General features: G+C 41.5%; 1 protein-coding gene across 6 annotated transcripts in view; it reads right to left on the minus strand.

The window, feature by feature from the left end:
• The window catches only part of zfhx3b (zinc finger homeobox 3b), a 240994-nt gene that overhangs the window by 100380 nt on the left and 113957 nt on the right, over nucleotides 1-26657 (minus strand). Inside the window, exon 1 of one of the 6 annotated variants that reach the window (XM_077201830.1) lies at nucleotides 15884-16387. The exons of the other annotated variants lie outside the window; for them this stretch is intronic. The gene's annotated coding sequence lies outside the window, so the exon portion shown is untranslated. Of the gene's footprint in view, nucleotides 1-15883; nucleotides 16388-26657 lie in introns of those variants that run through there. 6 annotated transcript variants of the gene reach the window in all.

The following is a 26657-nucleotide window of genomic DNA, read 5'->3' on the forward strand; positions in this document are numbered from 1 at the left end:
CCCAGTGGTTGGTTCAGATAAAGCTTTGTGTTTTGTAAGTGCATAAATTATCCCAGGGATAAAGGTATTGATGTATAATCAGAGATGGGTGATCATGTTCATGCTGCAAAAAGCCCTCCATTCACCCCCAGGCACATTGAGTGCGCACAGCATGCTCCGCAACACAGGAGGGAGGAGCGGAGAGAGCCTAGTTACTTCTCAGAAAGAGAGAGCGAGAGAGATGGAGAGAGAGCATTTGCCTGTTTACCTATCGTGAAGAATGTTGTCTTCATGTGCCTGCCTGTACACTTTGCATTTGTGAATGAGATCAATTCGAACAAAAAAATAATTACAGGATATTTTCTCCTGGCGCATACTGAAGGCCTGTTTAAGACACGCTCACTGTAAACCCAACAGAACATGTTTTTTTTTTTTAAATAAAGAAAAAAAACTTCAAACTTGCATGTTCAAAGGTAGTGCAAGAGTTGGTCAGATAACATGCAAAAAAATTAAAACACATTTACACACACATACATGTATTTATCATAGTTTATTTGAATAATTTAATTTGTAATATATCATAAAAATGCTTGCAACTTACATACAATTTTAAAATATATTACATATTATATTTATAAAATTATAATATTGTTTTTTATACCTTTTGCAAAAATTACTTTGGGGGCAAATGTGTTATTTAATTATTAGTTAAACTATAAATATTAAATAAAGCAAATCATATATATTTTTAAACATAATTTTGCTGTTGGTTAGGGTTAGGATATAGCAATTTAATACTATATTTAACCTTAGGATTAGTAAGAGATCAGTAATTTAAAAACCATGGAAGTCAAGGATAAGTCACCATTTAGATAGCTAGGTAAACGTGTGTGTGTGTGTGTGTGTGTGTGTGTGTGTGTGTGTGTGTGTGTGTGTGTGTGTGCGCGTGTGTGTTTGTGTGTGTCAAAGCCAGCCAGGCCCAAAGGCTTTCATTTTCATTAATTATCAAATCTCCTCTATTAATAGCTCAAGGAAGTGGCTCTCTCCTCTCTCGTGAGGGAGTGAGACAGAATGAGACAGACAGACAGAGAGAAAACATAAACGTGAGTGTGGAAGGTTAGAAGAGGAATATACAAACTACAGAGTTTTTTTTTTCTTTTTCTTTTTTCTCAAGCACCACACTTATCTGTCTTGTGAAAAAGAGAGTAGTTGACTGGGTCAGATATAGAGATTGAGTTCTGTTAACATCTAAATAATGAGACCACCACCACTATGCTTCCTTCTGACTCCTTTATGACATATTATAAAGACATATTATATACTCCTTATATACATCTGCAATTAGGAGTCAGCCCACCCCCTCTCCGTCCTTCCTCAATCACTTCCTCAATCACTTCCTCCTCAACTTCCTGCTGTCCAAACATCTCCCCCACTCACATGTACCCTCACTGTTTCATCTCTCCTCTCACTGAGGCTACAGTTAAGGCAAGTAGACCGCAAACACGGTTGTTAAGATGATCAATGCCATTGAAATATTAAACCTTAAAAAGCCGCATTATTGATTGTAAGGGTGATGATAAAACTGTTCATTATCATAATCGCTGAAGCTCCATGTAAATGCTTGAGAGAGGACCTTCAGCTGCACACAGCACTAGGACACTGGATTGGTTTTCCAGAGCTGTACACTTCAGGATTTGAGACCTGTATAAGACCCTTGTATTTTTTCACCCTGCAGGGTAATGCCACAATATACTCTTCGACTATGTGCTAAACACCTTAGCTTCAACCAAAGAATTAGCATCAGGCAGGATGAATAGAGCTTGGATAACCCACCTCTAATTCAAGGCCTTTTTGACTAATCTGGAAAACAAATACCTCAGTAATGACCCAGTCCTGCACCTGGTAAAACAGAGCGATGGGAGAGACAGCACCTGGAATTTGCCAAATAACCCAAGTAGGGCATTCTTAAAGGTGCAGACACCCTTTTAGTGCACTGCTGAAACAAATCCAAGCTATCAGTTGTCCCAAAAGTGACAAGAATCATAATGCAAGAGGAGGCAGGCTTACTCTTGAGCTTAACACTCTGTCAACAAGTGCAAAACTCACTAACGTTCCAATAACTGGCATGCCAGGGCACTAAGAGTTACAGGATAGCAAAGGTTGCACAGAAACAGTGAGAGGCTTGAAGGCTGCCAGGCAGAGGAGTCACGGCGAGGCCTGGTGTTTTGTTAAACGTTTAAACCCAAGGAGCGCGATACGATCCTTCTGGATGGCATGGGAGGGCAGACTACGGAAGAAACTTGAGCGAAGAGGGCGACAGCTGTTCAGGGTTCAGAAGTCGAAAAGCAGTAACAGGGAGGGAGAAGACGAGATATACTACATGTCCTGCTCTGGCCCTGAGTATTCAAATAGTTACTGAGGATCTAATACCGATGCAAAGGCAAGCACGCTCGCACAAACAAGGGGGGTTAAAGGGTGTCCCAGTGAAACCATTCTGTGAAAGTTATTTCTCCACTTTAATTCTTCAGCGGGATATCCTGGATAGATAATTAGAGGCTATCTTTGAAGACCCTACACTGCATCTCCATTCACTCTCCACTTCACATTTGTTAAAGTCATTAATGACAAAGATTTAGAAATAAAGTACGAACTCTTTCTTTTGTACACAAATACTTATTTTATGAGTTTTGGCCCAAATTCCTCTCTGCTTAGTTAAATCTCTTATCCTGGGAAAGAGCCGTGCTCGCTTTAAGCAATAAACCTCAAGGGAGGATGGTTTTCTACTGCACCCCCCACCCGCCCCCGACCCCCTTTAAAGAATTATGGAGTGTTAATAAAGACCAAGGAATAATGTGTTCTTTAGAGAAACAGGGGGAAGCAAAGCTGGAGCGTTATTGGCGTTGAATGTCCAGACGTTTAAGAAAAACAAAGAGAATGAGGGCGAGCGAACAAATTACGGTTAAACATTTTTTGCAGGCCGCTTTCATAGCATAACCTACAGGTGGGAGTTTGAGGGACTGCCAGGTCGAATTAAAGAGATTCCTATTGATGTCACTAACTCTTAAAGCCCAGCTATTCTCAAACAGCAGCAGAATACATCTCCAATTAGATACCCATGCTCTGACTTACTGAGAGTCTATTTTTATCAGCAGGCTTTTTTTCAGCAGAATTATAAACAAAAGGGCAGCTGACAGCTATTATGACATTGAAAGCTTCATTTTCACTCAGAACAACCAAATTGTTAAGGTTAACACTATTATTTTCTAAACTACACAGTGCCAATCCACCTGCAGATGGTTCGTGCTCTGTGACAATTTTCATTATCTAAGTGTATCGTTTTGTGGTATGTAGACATTACCCATAAATCATAAACATAACTACAGACGGATTTATCGTCTGTAGTTTATCGGATTGTACAGACTTAGCCCGCAGTATTTACGAGAAAAAAGGCCAAGGAAAAGCAAGCGAAGTGACGTGCATTCTTCCTCAGTGGTGATGAAATGAGTAACTCTCAACAGAGGAAGAGAGAGAAAAACACTATGAGAATACTAGTTAAGTGTGTAACAAGGTGCCCTCGAGGCCAGTGCTGAAAGATGCCGACGCTCTGGGTGAAGAGAAAGACGAAAACAATTAATAGTCTTCCTCCAACTTGTCGAGGCACATAACGAACATTTCATTCACCAGGGGAGGGGTAACAAAAAAACTAAGCTTGGCGTGAATTTCGGGTTTACAAACTGAAAACTAATTTGATAATATGAAGGGCACTCAACGGATACCCTACCTAGAGACGGACAAAAAAATGTCACACCAAGTACTAAACAACAAAAATGGCCAGGGAGTCTAAACTTAAAAGAGCCAAAATACTTTTTTAGTTGATTAATTACTGATCAGTAATTTTTCAGATTTATCTCTCATTTGATGCTATCACCATTGGTGATTCTGATGGTTTTTGTGCCATGTAAGGTCACGTGATACGCAGGTAAGGTGAAGGAATCACTTCTGAGCTCTGAACAATTCTCTGACTGAGTCTGACTCAAACTACTAACTGCTAACCCCAAACCGTTTTTTGAATCATTCAGACTGACTCATTAAAAAGAACCGGTTCACAAGAGTCATGCATCTCGTCTCGCATCTCAACTCGCAATCTTCCTCTGAGTCCACACTTTCGTGACGTAATGTTACTTTGATGTCAGGTAGAAGTCTGCTGCAGGTCTTGTGGACTTAACGGACGTGTGCACATTAAGTGTGTCATTTGGGACAGGGCCTAACAGGCTTATTCTTGGCGTGCACTCTTATGAGATGACGTCTGATAAAATTGCATATGGACAATTTTTTGCAGACAGTCACTAATGGAGACTACATTTGAAATGATTGTCACAAATTGTACATAATATTTTTTTGTCACACTTGCAACCATTTTAGCCACACCCACCGGAAAGCATCAAATGCCTAATAATCACCTTCAGACTAAAGAAAAAGACATACAGGAAGGCCCAAAGGATATCTGCAAACCCTTGGTCAATTATCAGGATTTAAAATGGATCCAGATCCAATTTTAAAAGCTAACTAGAAAGAACCGCTATCAGAGAGAAGGCAAAGGAGAGAAACAGACAGAAAGATGAAAGAAAGAAGAGAGAGGAGGCTAGACTGCCTTCACAGGGGCGGCAGGGGGAAAACCGACACCGCACTACTAACATAAGCCCGTCAAAGTTTGCTGGCATGTCAACACTCCCAGACAATCCTGGCATTGTGGTGTCTGCCAGGGCTTAAGCCACTGTGCACTCAGCAGAGGTCAGAGAGCCCACTGTGCCTAAAAGCCCAAGCAGGGCGAGAGGAAATCCAAAGCATGTGCGACAGGAAGAAAAATAGTCAAAATCGAAGAAGCATGTTCTTCCTTCTCTTACATATAGGCTTTGTATCCGGCGGGTGTGGACGTCAGACAGAGGACTGCCTTCTATGTCCTCCTCTCTTTAATGAGGCGGCCACAAGCTGTCCCCCATCCCATCAGCTCCGCTGCTGCACTGAAAGCAGCACCTGTTAGATATAAATCAGCCTCACTGATCTGTGTTTGGGAAGTGAGGCATTAGGCATGACACAGACTGTCAAAGTTCACATCACACTAACCGCAACATCTAGCTGAACTGCTGAGCGGCAAACCCAAAGCCCGGCCCAATCTCAGCCCAAAATGCTGCTCCGCTCATATGGCCTGCCTCCCTGTACTGCACCACATGAAATGCAGATTACATCTGGAGCCCAGCTGGGCCAGAAAGAGAAAGGAGGAAAGAAAAGGTGAAAGAGAGAGAGTAAGATTGAGCGAGAGAGGTAGAAAAACAGAGAAACTGATCTCCAGTCACTCTGTGGTCATGTTTTTAGGATTTACATCTAAGAGCAGAGGAAAAGACTGGAGCATAGAGCTCTAACTGCTGGTGACAGATCAATGTGTGTGTAATAACAGACAGACCTGAAAGAGAGGCAGAGAGAGAAAGAGAGAGAGAGAGAGAGAGAGAGAGAGAGAGAGAGAGAGAGAGAGAGAGAGAGAGAGAGAGAGAGAGAGAGAGAGAGAGAGAGAGAGAGAGAGATGTTAGTGCAGCTTAAAGAATCTCCGTCATGTGTCAGAACAGGGTCAAATGTCAACTTCTGGAAGAGAAGCACATTCCTCCATAGACAGAAACATATCTCCAGTATGTGTGCCTATGAGTTTCAGCTTTTCTAAGCAACTGACTCCACCCCTTTATCCGGGGATCTGGCAGCTAAATATTAACCACATATGATTTCTTTTGAACTACACATACTGTATGGCAGGGTTAGGTAGACTTGGAAAGTGGAAGAGAAAAATAAAGGGAATTTAAAAGAAAGAATCATCTGTTAATGATTTATCTGAGGGCAGCCATGAACAAGGGTATATGCTAAGATGTGGATTGTTGTATTAAGCCGTTAGCTGCAGGGTCAGGCAGGAGGGACGAATGCAGGGCAAGGCTAGTGCCGGCAGGGGCCATGGCTCTTTGCTGCCTCGATGTAATTTACATTGCTGTGTAATTACCTGCAGAATGAGAGACTCAAAGATACATGGAAACCCCCTACCTCACCCCACCCTCACATCCAACACGCACACGCCTTCTTCAATAACCAGCGGTCTCCCAGAGCTCAACATCTAGGCCAGAAAATGAGCCGTAAGTAATACAGACTTGAGAAACATGCCAACAAGTAAATGTTGAGTACAGACAAATCAGTATCACACCCAGAAATTATTTTTGGCATGATGGCGGAGTTTAAAAAAAAACTTTTTTCGTGCAAACACATTATAATGTAACGACAGGACCCATTCACTGCTGCGAGTCTAAGGGATAAACTCCCGTCCATCATGCGTCGTCTCTCCCTGGGAAAGGAGGCTGGGTGGATTAAGAGGGGTAAAAGAGGCAGAAAAGCAAAGAGTATTAAGCATGTTTAAAGAAAGGCCACATGTCTGTGTTCTCACACAGCAACCGAGTTTTGTTCATATGGATATTGAGCTTAAATATGGTTACAAAACAGCGACAAAAAAAGAGAACATGCTAGTTCAGAGCACAGTAAGCAAAAGGTTTTTAGATTTATTTGCCAACACTGCACACCGTCACTGTTGTGACACTCCAATGGTGAACTACCATAACCCTGCTGATAAGATCTTGATAGATACCAAAGAACATGAAGGTTTTTTTAAACATGACATACATATCACTGACTACACAATCAAAACACTCAATGCTAATAAAATATAACACAATGAAGTCTGTATGTTGCTTGAAGGGAGTGGAATCTTCCAGGCCTTGAAGAGCTTGAAACTGTGCTTAATTAATGTCGTCACTGTTTTGACAAAGAGGAAGCGTGCCAGAAAACAAGATAAACATTAAATGGCTGTCAGGATATGCGTTTTTACATTACTAAAGGAAACTGGACTAAAAGATCAACAGCTAGGCACTTTGAATCTTAACCTAAGGCCACAGTACTGCTCTGCTCAATCTTCCTTACCATTAGAGAACCTGTCACACACAGATGCTGTGCCTGTGTGTGTGTACAAGCTGAGGGAAAGCTGCCAGATATAGTGCTATACTGTGAATGAAATCGCTCTGTGGAGCAGAAAGCTTGTAGTTTGTTGACTGTGCCAGGGCTCGGAGAAGGAGTGGGAGGTTATGTGTGCATGCCAACACAACATAGGACATGGTCCACATGGCTTAGAATGCAGATGAGCAAAATAGTGCCACAAATGCACAAACATGCGCTGAAATGCATATCAATCATTTTTGAGAAGTTATCTGACAGGTTTTCTCTGAGTTGTAGAGGCCAGAGTTGTTTATTGTCTAGAGTTGCAGTCACCACTGGGAAGCTCTGAAAAGGTCCAAGTGTTTTATTTCCGGCTCTTCAGGGAGTTTCAGGGATCAGGCAATCTATAAAACCAACAGAGGAGAACGGGACAAAATTTGCTTGGACTATATGGAGAAGAGAGCAAAGGTGTTATGCCCAACCCCTCTCTCAATAGGGCTGAATGGTTGATGTCAGCAATGGACAGAGCCTCGTGCTGGGGAGGGACTGTGTAAGATGAGAGGTGCTTAATTGGCTCAGGGACTGTAATTCGGAGGGATTAATTGAAGTGAACTCTATGATGCCAGGTGCACTCCTTTCATTGGGCAGGTGCAGAGGGAGTTCAGTGGCTAGCCTGACTGGGTCACAGCGAACGAGCCTGTATTAGACAAACAAAGCTCTGCATACTAAAGTAAATGGTGCTGTTACGCTCGAAGCAAAAGAACGACCAGGACGTCTTTGGATAAAAGCCTAACCAAACCTAGGACTACAGGTAATCTTAAGATTAACAGCCAAAACTTAAATGATTATCTTTAAAACTTAAATGTAAGCCAATAAGACATGATGGAATAAAGGGACGGGTGTGGGGGGGCGGAATGGACAGGGACGCCAAAGAAACACCTGTTGGCCCTGTCACCGCCTGCTCATTAACTGAACCTTTTTGTTCCTCATTAGGAGGACACAAAGAGAGAAGTCAATTTGAAAATAAAATATTAAGAGAAACACATCACATTACATGTATTTTGGTGGTATTACATGTAAGAGGGATCAAGTATGCTTCACTCCAGACTGTTATTCAAACATTTAATCAACCCACTTTTAGTGCTGGAGCTTTGATAGAAGCCTTTGAAAACTGGCACTTAAGACAAAACAAAGGAAAACAAAAGGTAATAAGGAAGTGAGAAGGTTGTGCATGTGCATTTAGAGAGGTTTTTCTCCTGCAGGTCTAAAAGTGCCTTGATCAGGTTGACAGAGTGACAGTTTATGGAGAGCACGGGAGATCCAGCAGGTCTGTGTGTCAATCACAACTCCGGGGTTTGTAGTCTTATCCAGAAATGGAGACAGGAAGCAAAAAATCCATGATATCTTCAATAACACATTCTTATCGACTAGGGGGAGGTATGAGTTTATGCTTAACCAGTTTTCATCTGCCTTTACGCTACTGACCCTTCATGTCCAATGATAAAGAGGTTTTTGAAGGCGTCACTTGATACCAGTAGAAGTGTAGATTCAGCACTTAAGTATCAAAGTGATCCTGTGGCATTTTGTTGTTATTTGTAGAAGATTAATCTGTATGTTGGTCCTCCTCCCTCCTGCCAGACCAACATGATAAACACCCCTGGGTCATGTGCAGGGTCTTAAGTCAGGGCAGAGCCCCACCCCAGATGCGGAGGACACCAGTGACCCAACAGCTTTTAAATTACAGTCTGAGACAGAAGGAAGGTGACTGGAAGAAGAGCCATTATCCCTGCAGTTCGGCAGGTCAAGCCTTCCCTCATTAAGGCACAGGTCAAAGCCACATATCTCTCCCACTAAGGTGAGGGTCACTGCAATGCTCCCTTCAGTCGGGGTCAACTAGAGGTCTCCAGCCACTGAAGTCCATAGCAATACAATAAAGCAATCAACTGAGGTACCGGACCCTGGTCAATAATATACTCCAAGGCCACAGGGGGTCACCACCTGCTCTATGGTCTCTTATTGGGAAGTCCTCCAAGGTCTTCAACAGTGGACTAGGGATTTAATTTCAAGCCCAAGGGGAGTGTGGAGGCATAGTCGTATTCTTAATCCAAAGCAATAAAACAACTGATGCATTGCAGAGCGTGTTGTTTGGCTTGATGTACACTAGATCTTTGTTTTTATTTAAAAAATGCAGCAGTACAACGTCAACCCAATTGTCAGTGGCTGGCTCTGATGTCATCAGTCAGTTTTTCATTCCACCAGACGATTAATTTACAATATCCCTCTAAGCACACTAGCAAACGTCTCAACTACTGAGACTGGCACAAAGCCACGGTGTTGGACATCTGTTCTCATGAAGTCATTTTGCCTGTCGTTTTGTAAATCCAAGTGGCTTGGTCAGAGGAAACAAAGAAAACAACACTCAAAATCTAAGATGTACTGTCTCCTAAACCGAAACCCAACACCAGAAACGTCCTGCTGGGGAAAGTGCAGACCTGGGCTTTATCTGTTTAACTTAGACTGTGTCTCTAGTTCAGGCTGACTTGGACAAGTACACAGAGCTAGACACATTCCTCAGAGGATCTGATCCTGGAATAAATGGAGAGGGAACAGGGGGAGGGGACTTCTTTCTCTTCTCATCCTTCTCTTTTTATTCCATCTCCTTGAGTCCTCATGAATGGAGGCAGACAGCATCCATGCAGTTGCCAGGATGAGACAGCAGTTAAGTCTTGGCTGCTCTCCCTCTCTGCTTAAAGGCAGATATCGTGTTTCTAACAGCTCCGACTGGTTGGATACAATAGGGAGCTAAAAGAAAAGATGCTTTTTTTAGGCTGCACCCTAACTCCCAGCCCCTGACTACATCCAAAAAGCATAATGAATAACATATAATAGTAGTAGTAGTATACTTTATTGTCCTCAAGAGGAAATTTGTTGTGGACTACATGTTGCTGCATATACATATAAAAAGAAAAGAAACAATAGATTTAAGGCTTTACAAATTTAAAATTAATAAGACAATGACAAAAGACAAAATGACAAAAGTCTAATGTCTATGTTTTGTCTTATGACAAAAGACAAAAAAGTATAAAAGACAAAAGTTACTAAATGTAGAAGTTTATTAAAAGATTAGGAGAACTGTTCATTTTTAATTTTTTTAGGTAATGCATTAACCAATGTTAACATATCAAACCTTATTGTTAAATGCTGCTTAAACACTCCATAACACACCATAATACAAAGGTTTTGAAACAATACAGTAGAGTCTGACTTAATACCACTATATTAGCACTATACTACTATATACAAAATCTTTTGTAGGAATGTGTACATTATATATTTTAACGTTAGTGCACTACCTAAAATGAAATATGAACAATACTTGTATAGCTTTACAGTCATTTAAATTGACAATAATTAAATGTAGTATGAATGAACATGAATAAATAACATTATACTTTTAACAGCACTAAATTAACAGCACATGATTAATGTTATAAGTTATTTGTGATTTGTTTGTGAACCGGACTACACTGGTCGCTCTTTGTTTTTGCCTGAAGTCAGTGAGGACAACCTAATAGAAAACGTGTTTTTAAGGCATTATTGTGTGCTACACAGGAGTTTACATCACATTCCATTCAGGTTGCAAGCTCTTGCAATGACGGTAGACTAAGCGATGCAAAAAACACTGCCTAATTCATATAAATGCAACACTGTCAAAATGGACAGAGGAAAACAAAAAAAGTTGCACCACCATAAATATCTCTAACATTTAGTTGACAGTTTACCCCTTGAGTAGAAGCCATTTAATTTACTCCGTGGTAGAGTGCGAGGAGACGATAAATGTTCCATGTGCCTCTATGGCACTTTCCTTCCCCTCCCCGTTCCTCCCGTCTCAGCTCTGTTGCAGCAGGCATCATTAGGCAGCATAATCAGCATGCTGTTTGCATACATCTGCCTTATTTTATTGATCTCTCTTCATTCATTAGCCTTTAGGGGCATGTCATTAACACATGCCCCCCTTCACACCCAGGGGAGGCCTAATTCCTATACATGCCATCCAGATTTCGGCAGAGGGCACAAGTGGGCTTGTCAAAGTGGGCACAGGGCCAGTGCCAGCCCCATCCCTGGATACCCATTCTTATCTGTTCCCCTGGCTGTCAACAGCCCCAAGCCAAGATCCTCTAACAAGGAGAGCCTTTCCCCTGCCCACCGTTAACTAAAAGGACAATTATCCAGAGAACAATGATGCTTTTCACAGTGCCTTATGTTGTCATTAATGCAGTGGATCTGGTTACAGCAGCCCCTGCTTAAGCTAATTACAGAATGCTATCTGTGGATTCTTCATTGCTTCTTAATTAAGTAGGATTCATTTCTAAAGGGGGTAAAACAGTCAAAAAAAAATGTGTTGTGTTTCCCCTGTCTCTCAGCTCACTTGGAGGTGAAAGTTAGCTTGAGGGCTCCCACAGCTGTTGACACAGATGTGATAAAAATGGGATTATATTCACACACTAGAAAACATACAGCTGCACAACAGACGCATCAAACAATATCGAAGGCGAATGTTTCTACAGTGACAAAGATGATCTACAATACAAGTGCTGCATATGTCTAAAGCCAACAAAATGTGTATCGAACTACAATAACAACAGTAGCAGATGTGGATAAATGATATGATACTCCAATTATTATTATTTCATTTAAAAATAAATTAAAATGCAATTCATGCATACCAATGACTTAAATGTGTCAGGGTGATACAACTATCATGATATAATGAAGAAAAAAATAAGGAAGTATTTTGGCATAATCTTTTATTGCTGATTAGAAGGCAATACTATTTTAACAATTTGTTAATAATTGAAAAACTTTTGTCCACCAATGTCATGTGGTGCAAAAAACAGGCAGAGAAAAAAAAAGATATATTCATTTTTTATGATCTTTCCTTTTAATTATTGTGACACTCTTATGTGTTGATAACTCATGTAACAAAAGCACATGCAACCACATTCTTGCCTGCTACTGATAGTAGCTGCAATAACTGGCAGTAAAGTCCTGTGTTAGTACATTATGTAGGAGACACTAAGAGAGCTCTGCTAGTTTGGCCCAGACATTGGTAACTCAAAACCCGGCATGTCTTCTCTCTATTTGTGTCTCCACAGAGGACTCAAGCCCTTTCAACAGCCCCCCTTGTCACTAACACATTCTTATTAGGCCTGATTAGGCCACTCTTATTTCCTACCACAGTCATCCAGGCATAAGGAAGGGTAGAGAAGGTTTACAGTCACCATTCACTCGCCCAGACAGAGATGCAAGCAGAGAGGGATGGCGCAGGAATTTAAAGGGTGAAAGGGTTTATAAAAGACATCCAGTGGGATTCTCCTGCTCTCTTATGCCTTGAGCACTCTTTTCAACAGGGGCTGACCCCTCACTCGGAGGTTAAGATGACATACAAGCTATTTTCAAAGGCCATGCGTATTGTCTCAAAGGGAGGACTCACACTCCGCAAGCCGAAGTAAAATACTCCATCAAAGAAACTCATGGAATGACACAACAGGCAGTCAAGGTGTCACGGAAATGTGAGTCAGAGAAAATGAGGGAACGATGGAAAGGGAACAGGCGGTAGAGTGTGGGCAAGCTCCAACCATCATGTGCTTACAACATGCACTGAGTATGTACTGGTTCACTGAGAGGTGAGCTCAATTAAACACACAAAAGTACACACACATACACACAGAGCTGGTTTGGCAAGAATGTGTCCATACTTGCTTCACATTGTGCAGCGAGACTCTGGCTGCTAATTGAGATTAAAATAAGTAAACAGACATAGTGTTATGCCCTTTCTGTATATTTGCAGAGTTGGGGATGTATCAGCACGCACACTCTACGGTGCACCCTCCAGATCAGGTTTCAGGAAGGTCAGAGCCAGAACATAGACACATACACACAAACGTCAGCTAAAAAAATATGCAATTCATTCATGTTATTGTTCTATATTCAAATAAACTACTAAATACATATATTGCATAACACCTTTAAACATGGCCAAACCAAAATTTTATTACACTGGCAACAGACAATTCACAATGGAAGCACAACCCTTCCTTTGTTCCTCAAAAGAAAAACTTCACCTATGCAAATAAATTACTTCAGAGGTTGATACAGGTATAACAGCGCTTATAGCAAAATCACTATCTGTTGATGGGGTCCTCTAAAAGTCTTATTGCAAACAACAAGCAGAAGGAAAATACTTGATGCACACATCCAAACTTCTGTGATGCCTATTGTGTGTGCATATCCACATGACTGTATAGTGCCCCATTTGACATTTATGTTGCAGGAGGAGATGCTTCTGAGATGACCTTTGGTAGAGTTCACACTGATTCGAGTAGTAGTGGTCTACTACAAGTCTACGTTCCATTACGTCACCAAAGTGTGGACCCGGAAGTGGGTCCAGAGCAAGATTATTATAGTTTACCATTTTTTAATTCATTTTTATTTTAATATCATTTCAATATTTACTTTTTATTAGTTTCATTATTGATTTTGTTAGTTTTAGTTTTTATTTTATGAACAAATCTATTTAGTTTTTAGTAATTAAGGTTTAGCAGAATTAACAGAACACTTCCAGTGCCCAGACCAAAGCAAGACATCAGTCAAGAATTTCTACTCCATAAATCTACAAAAGCTGTGCTCCGATTGAGGGTCTCTGTTCAGTCCTCACTTCACTGGACAATTCGCTCATTCGGAACACCCTGCAATGTCAACACTGATGACACTTGAATAACATAAATAATATGCATGTGTAAATAATACATCAATGTGTATATGAGAATAAATTGTCATATTTGAAAGTGCTAGACTGAGTGATAAATGCACATTGTGATATTTAATGTGAAGATAAGAGTAATTTGTTTAAATTAGGTGTGCCTTTTATCTTATTTATTCATAATCATGATATTATAACTGTTGTGCCTTGCTCACTTTATACCCACAAACATCTGCGCATAAATCATAATAGGGACTAATGAAACTTAATAATGGCAGTGCCTCAACATATTTTCACTGTGTTTATTTTAGTCACACTTCTTACAGTACTGTATGTTGTGATGCTCATGAAGTGGGTAAATTTCCCTCTCAACATCCAGATGAACATAAAATGATGTATCATTCGTCCCTTATTCCTGGTTAGGTCATTCGCAGTCCACTTTAAACTGCAGTTTACGAAAAAAAAATGTATCAATCGGTTTCGTCTTAGTTTCAGTTTCCGTTTACGAAAATAACTTTGCCATTTATTGGTGGCATTTGTGGAAAGGGCATGCAATCTCCTGTTCCTGACAACCCTCTGACAATGAACATCTCCCTGCGTCCCTTTCACTCAGGGTCAGGCTGACCTGGATGAAATGCTTATCTTATCACCTGTTTTTACCCTATACACAAGAAAAATGTAGTGTTTTAAGTAATCCTTGTTTGTACTGGGCATAATTGATTGGGTAATCCTGGTTTAACATGCACTAAAGCCAGTGCTTAAGAATCTATTAGGAAAGCCAACAGCTTAAAGAGGCAGATCTTACTCTTTTGCTCTCAGGTTGGCTTAATGTACCCACAAGCATACACAAAAGGCACAGCTATGCCCCTGGTAGCCCTCACCTTCTCCGCTATTCAGTCTCAAGGCAAGGCTCCATCCCATTTGTTTGTGTATGCTTGTGTTTGTGTGTCACTGTGCTAATCTACAAGGGCTAAGACAATGGAAGGATCTGTCAGGGTGCCATGGCTTGAAAATTCCCCAGTAAGTGAGGTCTGGCTCCATCTCCTTCAGTCTAGTGATACCCAGCACTAAGTCGAGCTCCAACTGCTTGGCCTCTATGGACACCCCACCAAAAAGTCCCCGTCAACTCAACATGACACACGCCACACTGGGCAGTCATCACTGAGACAGCCTGTCATAATCTCCATAAATCTCCCTGCATCAGCACACAGACAAAAGAAAGAATGAGAAGGAACACTTGTGGTGAGGGAGACACCCATAGATGTGAATAAGGTTGTATGTTTCAGCTGTGAACTCTGAGAATGGGCAATTCAAGCAGCGCTCACAGAGCTGAAAGCAGGAAGCAAGTACTGTGCTTCTTTCACAAGGGGAAGCCTGGGACTTGACTCAACCAAGGACCCAAGCATCTTCAGCCAATCAACGACAAGGATATGGTACACAAGTGTGCCGTCTCTTCCCTCTTTACACACACACACACACACACACACACACACACACACACACACACACACACACACACACACACACACACACACACACACACACACACACACAGCATAATTCCCCAAAGACCTCTGCCCTAATGGGGCCCACTACTGTAATTACAAGGCATATATTTGGGATCAGGCACTTAAGTAGCCAGCTAAAAGTGGACCCGAAAACAAAAAGCTCTGTAATTATCGTCTGCCTTCTCTCTCTTTCTCGTTCTCTAAATGTCTTTTCCTTTGACTTGGGTTACCTGTCATTCCAGCTATTTTTTTTTTTTTTTTTGTCAGGAGCTTGTTGTTTCTCCTAGATTTTCTCCCTAATCCATGTCTGGAAGGAGCACTGGCAGTGCTGGCAGAGTGCCGGAGCTGGTGAATGAGATGCACATTTCAGCCCGCGGGGGCTCCGTGACGACACAACACATAAAGATAGCAGAAACTTGAGTCCACATTCGCAGCTCTGCTAGCATATGAATGCATTTTTTTAACGAAGGGAGAGAGGCAAGGGGGGGGGGTCATTTTGCACTCCACAAAAGCTCTATTGTGCCAGAGAAACTTTATATACATATTAGAAACTTGAAACCCCATAGAATTCTCTGAGCAGGATTCTTGTAACTGTGAACAAGATAACATTACCCACCATTCTTTTCCCTTGCTCTCTCCGCACACACAAAAAGAAGAGAAAAAATTTTTAATCCTGTTTTTCTGCAGGGCTCTTAAGACTTCATGATGGAACCTTCTTTTTTTCCAGCAGGGTCATCTAACATCTACGATAAGAGCTCCATGGTCTCCAGGCAAAAACAATTTTTTTTTTTTTTTTTGCCCTTTAAGGTAACACATTCCCTAGGTCAGGTGTAGTGCTGCTGATGCATGACGTCCACAACGATTTGCTTTGAACATTCTCTTATCCTTTTTGTTCAGCCGTTTTAACCTCTCCAGTGTTCCACCATTGAAATGTTCCCTCAGTGGAGTGTCCCTCCTTCTGCTCTTTCCAGCAATAATCTCTTGAGGAATCCAAATTATTCAGAGACACGTTCGCTGCATACTTACACAAATTTAAAACTCATATGTAAGGTGTACATGCGTGCATTAAAAGAGACGTTTGCTCATACTCGCGTACATACCAACTTCTTTTCGTTCTGGCACAAGTTCATTCTTGTTACAACAGTTGTAGGGCTCCTTATCTTCCGCTTGAGGAAAGTTAAATAACCACATTCACAGAACAAATAATCAAGCCATCTCCAAACAATCATGGGTGGGGGTTGGGGTTAGGTAGGAGTTGTTCAGATCCGAGCCCCAGTGTGGCTGAGGAAGACTCAGGGGGAGAGATTGAGGTAGGTATGGAGGGCAGCTGGGGCAGGTGTGTGTTTAAGCACACGTGTATGGGGAGAATGGGGAGGTGCTGGGTGAATGGCAGCAGACGCCACAGCGGTGACATCACTCACAGACCTGTAATTAAAGCACAGCTCTCTACACAAAAGCTGAAGAAAGGTATCGACAGGGGAAGGATGGCCATTTTCATAATGACAGCTTAACCCTGGCAGCCAGCGAATAAAAAGGCTCACAAACGGCCCCTATAGCTTCTAATTACTGTTGTACTAGTGTGCAAACAAAAACATCTACATGACTGCGCTAATAATCAAATCCACAAATATACACGCACGTTCAAGTATGTGTGCAGCATTAAACAGTTCAGGGTTAATGAAATAGTTCAACTCAATGGACATAATGACCTTGATAGCTTTCTCAAAAAAGTATGGTTTAGAAAAGTCTATTAGGGTTTGACAGTTGAGGACAAATCTGTATCTGTAGGTCTTTGTTTGAGCACACAAGGGAAGCAGTATTCCTTAGCACACGACAATTAGACAGTCTTAGCCGTAGTTCAAACTTCCGCTGTTTTCACATCCATTCTAAATTCCTACTTTTCTTGTCACTTCAAATTAAGAGGCAGTGAAAGTAAAGAATGGCGAGAGATGCAGAATCGAAGTGAAAATGCAGGATTTTGATGCAGGATCTGAACACTAATACGCAGCTATGACCTAAAGTCATTTATTAAACTGTTATTCTTATGAAAATGGGGTGAAAAGAAGGTTGTAGCTAAGTAAGGCCTCTTTAGCAACTCAAACTGGCCTGCTCTTTTCTGCTGTCTCCATAGGTTTCTGAATGGTTGACAGGGACCTGAGGGAAAGCAGGCACTGCTCTATTCTACTGGGGCTCCTCAACTCTGGGACGGAGTAATGATTGAACAAGACAAGCTGTGGTGAGTGAATTAATAAACTCATCTATTATGTAGAGTTCAGCGAGATGAGGTTGAGAAATGGGGAGGTTTATTTTTAAAAACAGCCAGGAAAACTGGCATCAAGCACATGAGTCACTAATGAATCAGTGCTGAGCGGCCAGATTGCTATGTTCAGTTGTGTTCATCTTAACTTTTTCCAACAGCTCCATTCCGTGACAAACTGTCCTCAGATTTACCAGAGCTGACTGAAAACGCACTTAGCTATCTATTTGTTTGCATGAGAAAATGTCTGGCAGATACAAACTCATACCTTCACCACGCAGCATTTCTATGAAGAACGACTAATTTATGAGGGTTAGAAGTGAGCAAGAGATGAAGCCTGGAGAGTGATTCCAGACATGACCCCTACTCTCTGAACTCTGATGTGGGAAGATCACATCCTAAAAAGACTGAGGCCAACTAAGAGAGAAGAATGTCTTTGTGTGAGTCCCTCGCCCTCTTTTTGTCCCTCTCTGTCTCTCTAAGTCTCTAACATGCCCACAGAATCACAGGAGCAAATAAGGGCCTTAAGTATGTTTTAATAGACAGAGTTCTTTTTAAGCTGCTATGTTTGAAGTTTGAAACAGCTGTAGTGTTCCAAGTCTTGTATAAAGGTCTATCTCACTTTGGGAAAGGGAGACACAAGAAGCGGAAGAGAAATAGAGGGAGTAGCTGAAAAAGTTTGCAGAGTTGAACTGGCAACCTGCCTACAAGCCTGTTATTGCCCTAAGCACTAGGTTTTGCTGCCAAAGGTAGCCACACCTGAACAGATCCAAAACAGTATTAAAGGGAAGACAGTCAGGGCACGGGAAGTCTGTGTATGTCTGTGATAAGATCCAAAGAAGCAGCTGACTCACTTTTAACTACTTTATCCTGGTACAACTCACCACCACTCATCACCTTTCTCATGACTTTTCTCTTTCTTCCTCTTCACAGATTCTTGATACGAAAGTCTGTTCTGCCTCACCTAAGAACAAAAACTATTAATGCACTCCAAATCTGGCTAACAACAATAGTTGATAACATTTTGTATCCTAAAGTATGATTCGTGGAACTGCTGATGTTGAAGCATCCAGTTTCAATCATGGATGAATGTATCAGAGCAAGACACATATTTTTTGTTTTTTTACTTTATAAAATTCTTTATTTGTTACCTCCTGCCACTTTTATTGACACAATAGTTTAGAGGTGACTAAAACAACAGCAATAGGAACAAGAAATGTCATAATCCATATTCAAATTTGTATTACCCACTCTAGCAACATGGCTCAAAGTGTCAAGACACATACTGACTTCTAGGTCACAGCTCTGACCGCATCTATACTTCAGCATATAGTAGGCCTTATCTACTAGTACTTAATGGTATAGGCTACCATTTAGTTTCAGTCACAGATATATGTATCAGAAAGATACACACATTTCTTCCCTTTATATTCTGACAGATAATTGCAATGTATGCCACCCACCACCAGGCCAAGGACATAAACCACCTCCTGTTTCAGAGCGGTTTTACGCTGGAAACCCCCCAAAACATCTAACAGTCACTCACACACACAAAGCGCTCAAAGAAAGGGAGAAATGAGAAGTGTAATCTTTCTTTAAAAAATAGGGAGATGTGGGTACACTGTATTTTGTAATAAATAATAACAACAGCTTTATGATACTAAAACACCGTGGCAACCAATTAGTGGGTCATCGTGCCCGGTTCATACCCCCTACCAGTGTCCCCTCACGCATGCCCAGCCGTGTTACGATGAACCTGCTCGGGTTCACATGCACATCAAACGTGATTAGCTCTCCGCAGCAGGATTCCCATGAATCCTCATTCTCTCTCATCTGCCACTGACCTCTTCAGCGCACCAGGCTCCAACCCCACCGCCGTGGTGTCCCCCTTCAGCCCGGCCCTACCCAGGACCATGGGTCTCTCCTCCGCTTGTGGAAGTAATACCAGATTACAGAGCAACTGTTGTCAAATGTTTATATAATGTGCTTTTTCAAGTCCTTTTCCCCCCTCTCCTTGTTTGGACAGCTGTCCTTTAACAGCGGGACATCTTCAGATGCTGCTCTAGCATGACTCTTCTGCTTTTTTTGCGGAATTAACGTCTCATTTCAACTTAATAAACATGAAATACATTTCGAATTTGGCAACAGGAAGGCGCCCGGGTTACCGAGGGCGATTCGTGTGTGGTATGTTTAAGAGGCCATTCGTGCGGGCACAGGATTTTGCTTGAGCATGTATGTGTGTGCCTGCTTTAATGTACAGATTTTTACATCACAACACCTGATGCTTGGCTGATATGGGCAGCTGTGCATGCATGTATATGTGTGTGTGTGTGTGTGTGTGTGTGTGTGTGTGTGTGTGTGTGTGTGTGTGTGTGTGTGTGTGTGCGTGTGTGCGTGTGTGTGTGTGTGTGTGTGTGTGTGTGTGTGTGTGTGTGTTTTCTTTGTGGACCTGCATGAGTTAAACATTTGCTCTGTGACTCAGGTATACCAAACATGTCCCAACAGGCCACCAACAGCCCAGCATGGAACACAACGCTTCGCTCAACCCACAAAGAAAAAGAGAGAGAGAGAGAGAGAGAGAGAGAGAGAGAGAGAGAGAGAGAGAGAGAGAGAGAGAGAGAGAGAGAGAGAGAAAACAGAGAGAGAGAAAAGTTTAAAGAAAACAAAAGCGGACGGAAAGAAGAGGAGGAAAAAATGCAGATCACAGAGAAAGCTCCTTTTGTTTGTTGAATCAAAGTAGATCAGCTTAAATGAAATATCCACCAAAACAGGCATTCATGGTGGGGTGCAGGCAATGGGGTAGGAGAGAGGCGTTTGCACCCAGGGGCGGAGGGGGTGAGGGGCAGGGTGTCACTTCCAGATTAAAATCAGCCTGGGCTGGGTCACCTCCACACTGCGAGCCGCTGAGCATGTTATGTAGCAGCTAACCCAGATCCAGATGCTCTCTGTCAACACAGCGATCCACAGAGGAAACATGGCTTTACAGCACAAGGGACAAACCACTGCATCACGATCACCCAGCCACCACCCAAAATGCATTTTATTGCTCAAATACTCGGGAGACCTCAGTATCAACTTTGTCTCTGATTCTATTGCTAAAATTATTTAGGACACAAATGAGACGATTTCTGTCATTAAGTAAGGCTATAAAGCTATAAAAAGTATTGTGGATAGCATAGCTCAGATATGAGCTAGATAGATATAGATATTTTATACTATTTTAAATAATTAGTAAGCAAAATGTACTAAACGTGAAACTAGGCTACTCTTAATGCAAAATGGCCCTATATAAAGTGTTATAATTATATACATTTTTGGAATATTGCTTGATGTTGTAACGTAGCGTTATCAGGCAGAATGAGCTTTAACACTGTGTCTACACCGGACACGGCCGTTACTGCTCGCATCGCAACAGCTGTTTACCCTAGACAAAGCAGAATCAGTTTACTGTCGGAGATCGCTCGCGCCACGCATTTTAATCAATGTTTCATCAACCAATTGCCTTAATAAATAAGAAGAAGGCCTAAATATAGCAGACAATATAATCAGGACTTCTCAGCTGCGCGCTTGCAATAGTCACAAGCTCACACAATACGTGACAGAGGCTTGTAGCAGAGAAATCAATTCTGTGAATTACACTGCGCAAATCACAAGTAGGCTACTACCCACCGGATGAAGAAGGGTTCGCTCTCAGTCTCCACAGGCTAAATAAAATATTCATTTTATTTTATTTTATTTTATTTTTCGTGTTTGCATTTATGAGGAAAAAACAATGTTACAGACGCGACAGTTCAGCACTACGGACGTGAGTGCTCTGAAAGCGGCACTAATGCTTTGAAACTTTCACATAGACATCAAACAGAAAGCACAAAACCTTTCGTTTCAAAGTGAATTTCGTTTTGTATTAATTGTATCTTAATTTTAATCAATGTTTCATCAGCCATTTGCCCGGATTTAATTTATAAGAAGTAAATTTAGCAGACGATAGATAATCTCGACATGGAGGCGCCTGCGGGTGAACTGGAGCTCGTCTCATGAACCGAAACTCAGCGTATAGACCTGAGAATTGAAATATATCTATATCGAAATGTCTACTTTTAAACAGAACAATTCAAAACGAAAGACAGACAGACTCATGTAATCGTATGAAATGTGCATTTCTCTCTGGCGCGCGCTCACTGAAGATCGCCAGTCAGCATCGTCAACTTCATCTTTGGCTGACACTGACTGAAAACACTTGTTTATTAATAAACAATTAAAATGTCTCCTTGCTATATTTGTTGTATTCATAATCATTATTTTTGCCAGTTCTTGTGACAGCTTTTAGGTGCTTTATTGGCAGCGCCACCCTTACATGAATCACCGTACCCGCATTTTTTTAAATATTCATTTATCGACCATTATAAATGCCGATACCGATAGTTAGGAAAATGCCTAAAATCGGCCGATAATATCGGCCCGCCGATATATCGGTCGGGCTCTAAAATATACAGATGTTTTTTTTTTTTTTTTTCAAGGATAGCCCCTTGAGATGAACCATCTCATTTTCGAGGGGTCCCTTCATTACAAAGAAACCATCATTATAATAGAAAACATAGATGAAGTAAATACAACACAGGACAATAACAAACATTTCGATACTTTGACATTCACATTCATATACACACACTAACAATGCTCCCATAAACCTAATCCCATCCCATACATTATATATGGGCCATAGCATTGAACTCAACTCAACTTTGTTCCCTTCTGGAATACTTAATAAATAGTAGAGATTAAAAAAGAAGGTGGAGATGGGTTTGTGAAAGGGATGCAAAGTGAGGAATCATCACATGAAGTAAGCACTTGTTTTGTGATTGAGAAGATTACCTAGATGAACTACCATGTTTGAATCCACTGATTTCCTCTCAAAAAATGCACAGTAAACGAGAAAATTCAGTCTGGAAAGCTTAGAGCTTAGAGGAAATGTTACATTAGCATTACAGTTGGCGTGAAACTCTCTAAATTGTGAGGGTCAATCACCTCGAGCGTGCTCTTAATCTGTTCTTCCACAGCTATTGATCAGCGAAATACACAGAAGCTAGGTTATACTGCTAATGCATACTTCAAAAGTCCACTTAAAACCACACTAAACAAGACGAGGAAACAAATGACAGAGAAAGAGAGAGAGCCAAAGTCTGACTACCTCAGCTGGGGCCTTCTCTCCCCCTTCCTGTCAGGAGGTAAATAGCTATTGGCTGCTCAATAAGTGGCTTCGGTTCACAGAGTGAGGGGTCTTTTTCCCTCTGCTCTCCACTACCTTGACAAGCAGGTATTGACAGAGCAGTTACACACTAACCCATTGGGGGAAATCCTCTACAATGTGCCCCGGGCAGCTGATAAATGGAACTCATACGCTACCTGAGAGTATAAGCGCCTATATGCACACAAACACACACACGCTTTCTATAACACACACTAACACAGAGGCGTGGTCACAAAGAACGAGGCCTGACACACTGAAAACTTGACAAAGCAAAGAAGTCTGATGATAATAACAGGAAGTGACTCAAAGAGAAAGACGTAAATGCAAAAAATGGTCAGTAAAGATGTGAAGGTCATTGACGTTGCCTTGGACACAGATGTGTGTCTCTCTCTACACCAAAATCATTTTGCTCGGCTTCAAGAGGCACAAGATTACAGGATGGGAAATTATAGTACACAAACATACGCTCGATACATGTGGCCATGATCAAAATACTTGATTAAAAAAAATGAAAGCATTCAATAGCCAATTAAAGCCCTTGGAAACAGCTCGCTGAGTCCAAACACAGCACGGTATTGACACAGAAGAAAAATGAACAAAAAAGGCGGAGAGGCAAATGTGAGAAAGATTATTGTAGTGCTAAAGCATCCGAATAGCATCGATATGGACAGCCCACCACCAAAGCAGTTCAGCAAATGATAGACAGGTTACACGGTGAAGAGACGGGGTAGTCGAGGGGTAACAGAGAGAAAGCCGAAAGCCCTTCGTAGCGTGGTCTCCTCTCTCCATAAGCTTGTGGGCTGATAAATAGCTGGGGGTAAGGCACTGGCTATCACTTTGTGATATGATGTCAGTAACCTTCATTGATCCACGTGCAGGCAGGCAGGCCTTATCACAGACTCTCTCTCTCTGTGATATACTGAGATCTGGGCCCCAGTGCTTTTTAATACACTGCACTTTGGGTGAGGATGTCACAGGCTAACCTCACGGCACCTTGGGCAATATTTTACAGCTGCACTATGACAGCCGAGAAGGCTGGAAAACGAAAAGGGTGTCGCTTTACTAGTGGTCTTACGATTAAAATATAGAATTTTTAGTGGTGCTTGTGAGGATATATATCTAAGATTTGTTTTTTTGTTTTTTTTTAATTGTTAAAATGTTATTGTTAAACTGTTATTCGATATTACATGTAAAGTTAATATATTTTAAATATCCTAAATTGCGACCTCAGCAGCATACACTTTAATCACATTAGACAATAGAAATAATTATGACATTACATATAGATGTGCTTAAGACCTACTTAAATGGATCAAAAAAGCACTCTAAAGTTCAGCTAATTGCATTTAATATAAATTTAAACTTAAAACTTTACATTCAGTTAAGTATTTATGTTATAGCATATTATTTTTATACAAATTATTCTTTTCAAAAGTATGCTTAAGTGTATGTAGAGTAATACATCCCTCACATTTGTGCTAAATACAAAATTATACATCTTATCAAAATACAATTTCAGATTTACAAGTACAATAGCAATGCACTAAAACCAACGCCAAAGTTAGTAATAAGCACACAAAGGAACACAAAAAACACCTTAGCAGAGTTTAGCATACACTAGTTAATTTTATTCTTGCTCTTTTGTTACATCCTTTAACAGATACAGTAATAGAGAATACAGGAAATTATGTATAAAAGAAGAGGAAACACCATACAAATTTATAATTTAAGCTAATTGCTAGGATAGCTAATTGCTAGGGTTCTGGCTAGTCCCCCTTTTTTTGAAAGTGCAATGTTTAATATGCTTTTTAAAGCATAATATGACAATTTCAAATGGAAAGTGGTCCTCAGAGTCCAAGAATTATGAGGTAAAAAGTGTTTTTGAGTAGGGCATGTATGACGAAAAGCAGCAGACCTGACCTGAATGTTTTTCCGCCACTAAGTTTGGAGGACGAAAGAAACACTCAGACACACACTTCCAGAAAAATCGAGGTGCTGACAGGAACTTCCCTCACTCAGATTTACCCATACACCTGACCTGAGTAAAAACAGACAGACACACAAACACCCATTTGATTCTTATCCTTTGGAAGTAACAATCAGTTCACTACGACCATATGACCTATATTTTTAACTTCACAACACATGCTTCCACGTGGGTCCTCATCTAGAAAAAAAGTGAAGTGTGATATGGGAAAATGTATGCATGACCTCAGGAAGAACTAAATTAGCAATTTATCAGTAAATCTAAAACTATAGTAGATTAAACCTGCCAGTTACACAGGTGTCTACTAACACAAACACTTATTCTGATGTAGTCTATGTGGGCAGAGCGTTGCAGAAGACAAAAGCGTCTGAAGGAATAGCAGCAGTATTATCCTATATGTATTGATTTTAGCTGTTGGGTATTACAGAGGGAAAAAGTGGCTTTATCAGGCTAAGATCCCCCTACACTTTTTCCTAACTAAAGCAGTCTTTCTATAGCTTATCTGGCCAGAGAGGCTATTACTTACACCTTCAATACACCCTTCACCTGGGAGGTCAGAAGTTGATATGACTTTTTGGTGAGGCTACTTGCCTCATCACGGGTGACGTCATGGATGACCCTGCTGAAAATACCAGCATGGCTAGTCACCAGAACATATGTTTTGCATGCTGGTTCCCATTGTGGGATGCTGGTGTCCCTACCATTCCTTTAAAACTGTAAGGCTCCAGCTTGTAATGACTCTCCCTGCCTCTAGTTGGCGCTGACCTGTAATAACTCTCCCAGCCACTAGGTGGTCCCAGCTTCTGTAAAATGCTTCGTTGCCACTCATTAGTATTTGATTTCATCCACCTGTGGGGGTCATTAGCTAGTTTGTGTTGGCCTATTTAAGCATGCCTCTTTCTTTCAGTTGTGTTCAGTCTTGAGCCTACTATGCCTGTATTTTCCTTGCCAAGAAAGCTAAGTCAGTTGTATTTTTGAATTTGCCTTTTGCTCATCTTTTGTTTATTTGATTTATTCTCTGGAAGCTCGGCTTCCTTTTTGTTGTACTTTCAAGACTTGGACTCTTCAGTAAAGATACCTTTTGTTCATTTATCTAAGTCTGCAAGTTATTCTTCTGCCCTTGGGTCCATCTGCTGTTTGTCATCCACAATAGCTCAGTGGTAAAGAAGCAGTTCAGTTGACTTGAAGACCCGAGTTCAATCCCAGCATCAGACACCCATCACAGCAAGACTGAACCTTGGAAGTGGACCCAGCAGAAGATGCCACACCTACCTCCAATGTTGATCGTATTCTAGCTGCACTGTCTGGCCAAGCCTCCACCATTCACAGACATGAGCAGATTCTTTCTGAGATCCTACAACGCTTAAGTGAGCAGACTGCACCTCAAGCCTCTCCAGTTTTTACCAGCCAACCTGTCCCAGCTGACAGACCCACACCTCCATTGACTGCCCTTTTTCCTGAGCCGAGACTGCCAGCACCAGAGAGGTATGACGGAAATCCTGAGAGATGTCGAGGCTTTATTACTCAGTGTACTCTGGCATTTGGATTACAACCTAACAGCTTTCCCACAGAGAACGGCAAAGTGGCATACATCATCACTCTCCTCACCGGAAAGGCGCTGGACTGGGCTACGGCTTTGTGGGAACAACATTCCCCGCTTACTGACAGTTGTGACCTGTTTGTTGCAGAGATGAGGAGGGTCTTCCATCACCCTACCAGTGGGGGAGAGGTTGACCACAGGCTGCTTCAGATATCTCAAGGGACAAAGAGTGTGGCAGAGTTTGCAATAGAGTTCCGCACATTAGCCTCAGAGAGCGGTTGGGATCAACGAGCCCTGAGAGCAACTTTTCACCGAGCCCTGTCCCCTGAACTGAAAGATGAACTGGCCTTCCGAGACC

The sequence above is a fragment of the Siphateles boraxobius genome, unplaced genomic scaffold, assembly GCF_051911475.1.
Source record: "Siphateles boraxobius isolate OS27281-9 unplaced genomic scaffold, OSU_SipBor_1 48, whole genome shotgun sequence".
Classification (NCBI taxonomy): Eukaryota; Metazoa; Chordata; class Actinopteri; order Cypriniformes; family Leuciscidae; genus Siphateles; species Siphateles boraxobius.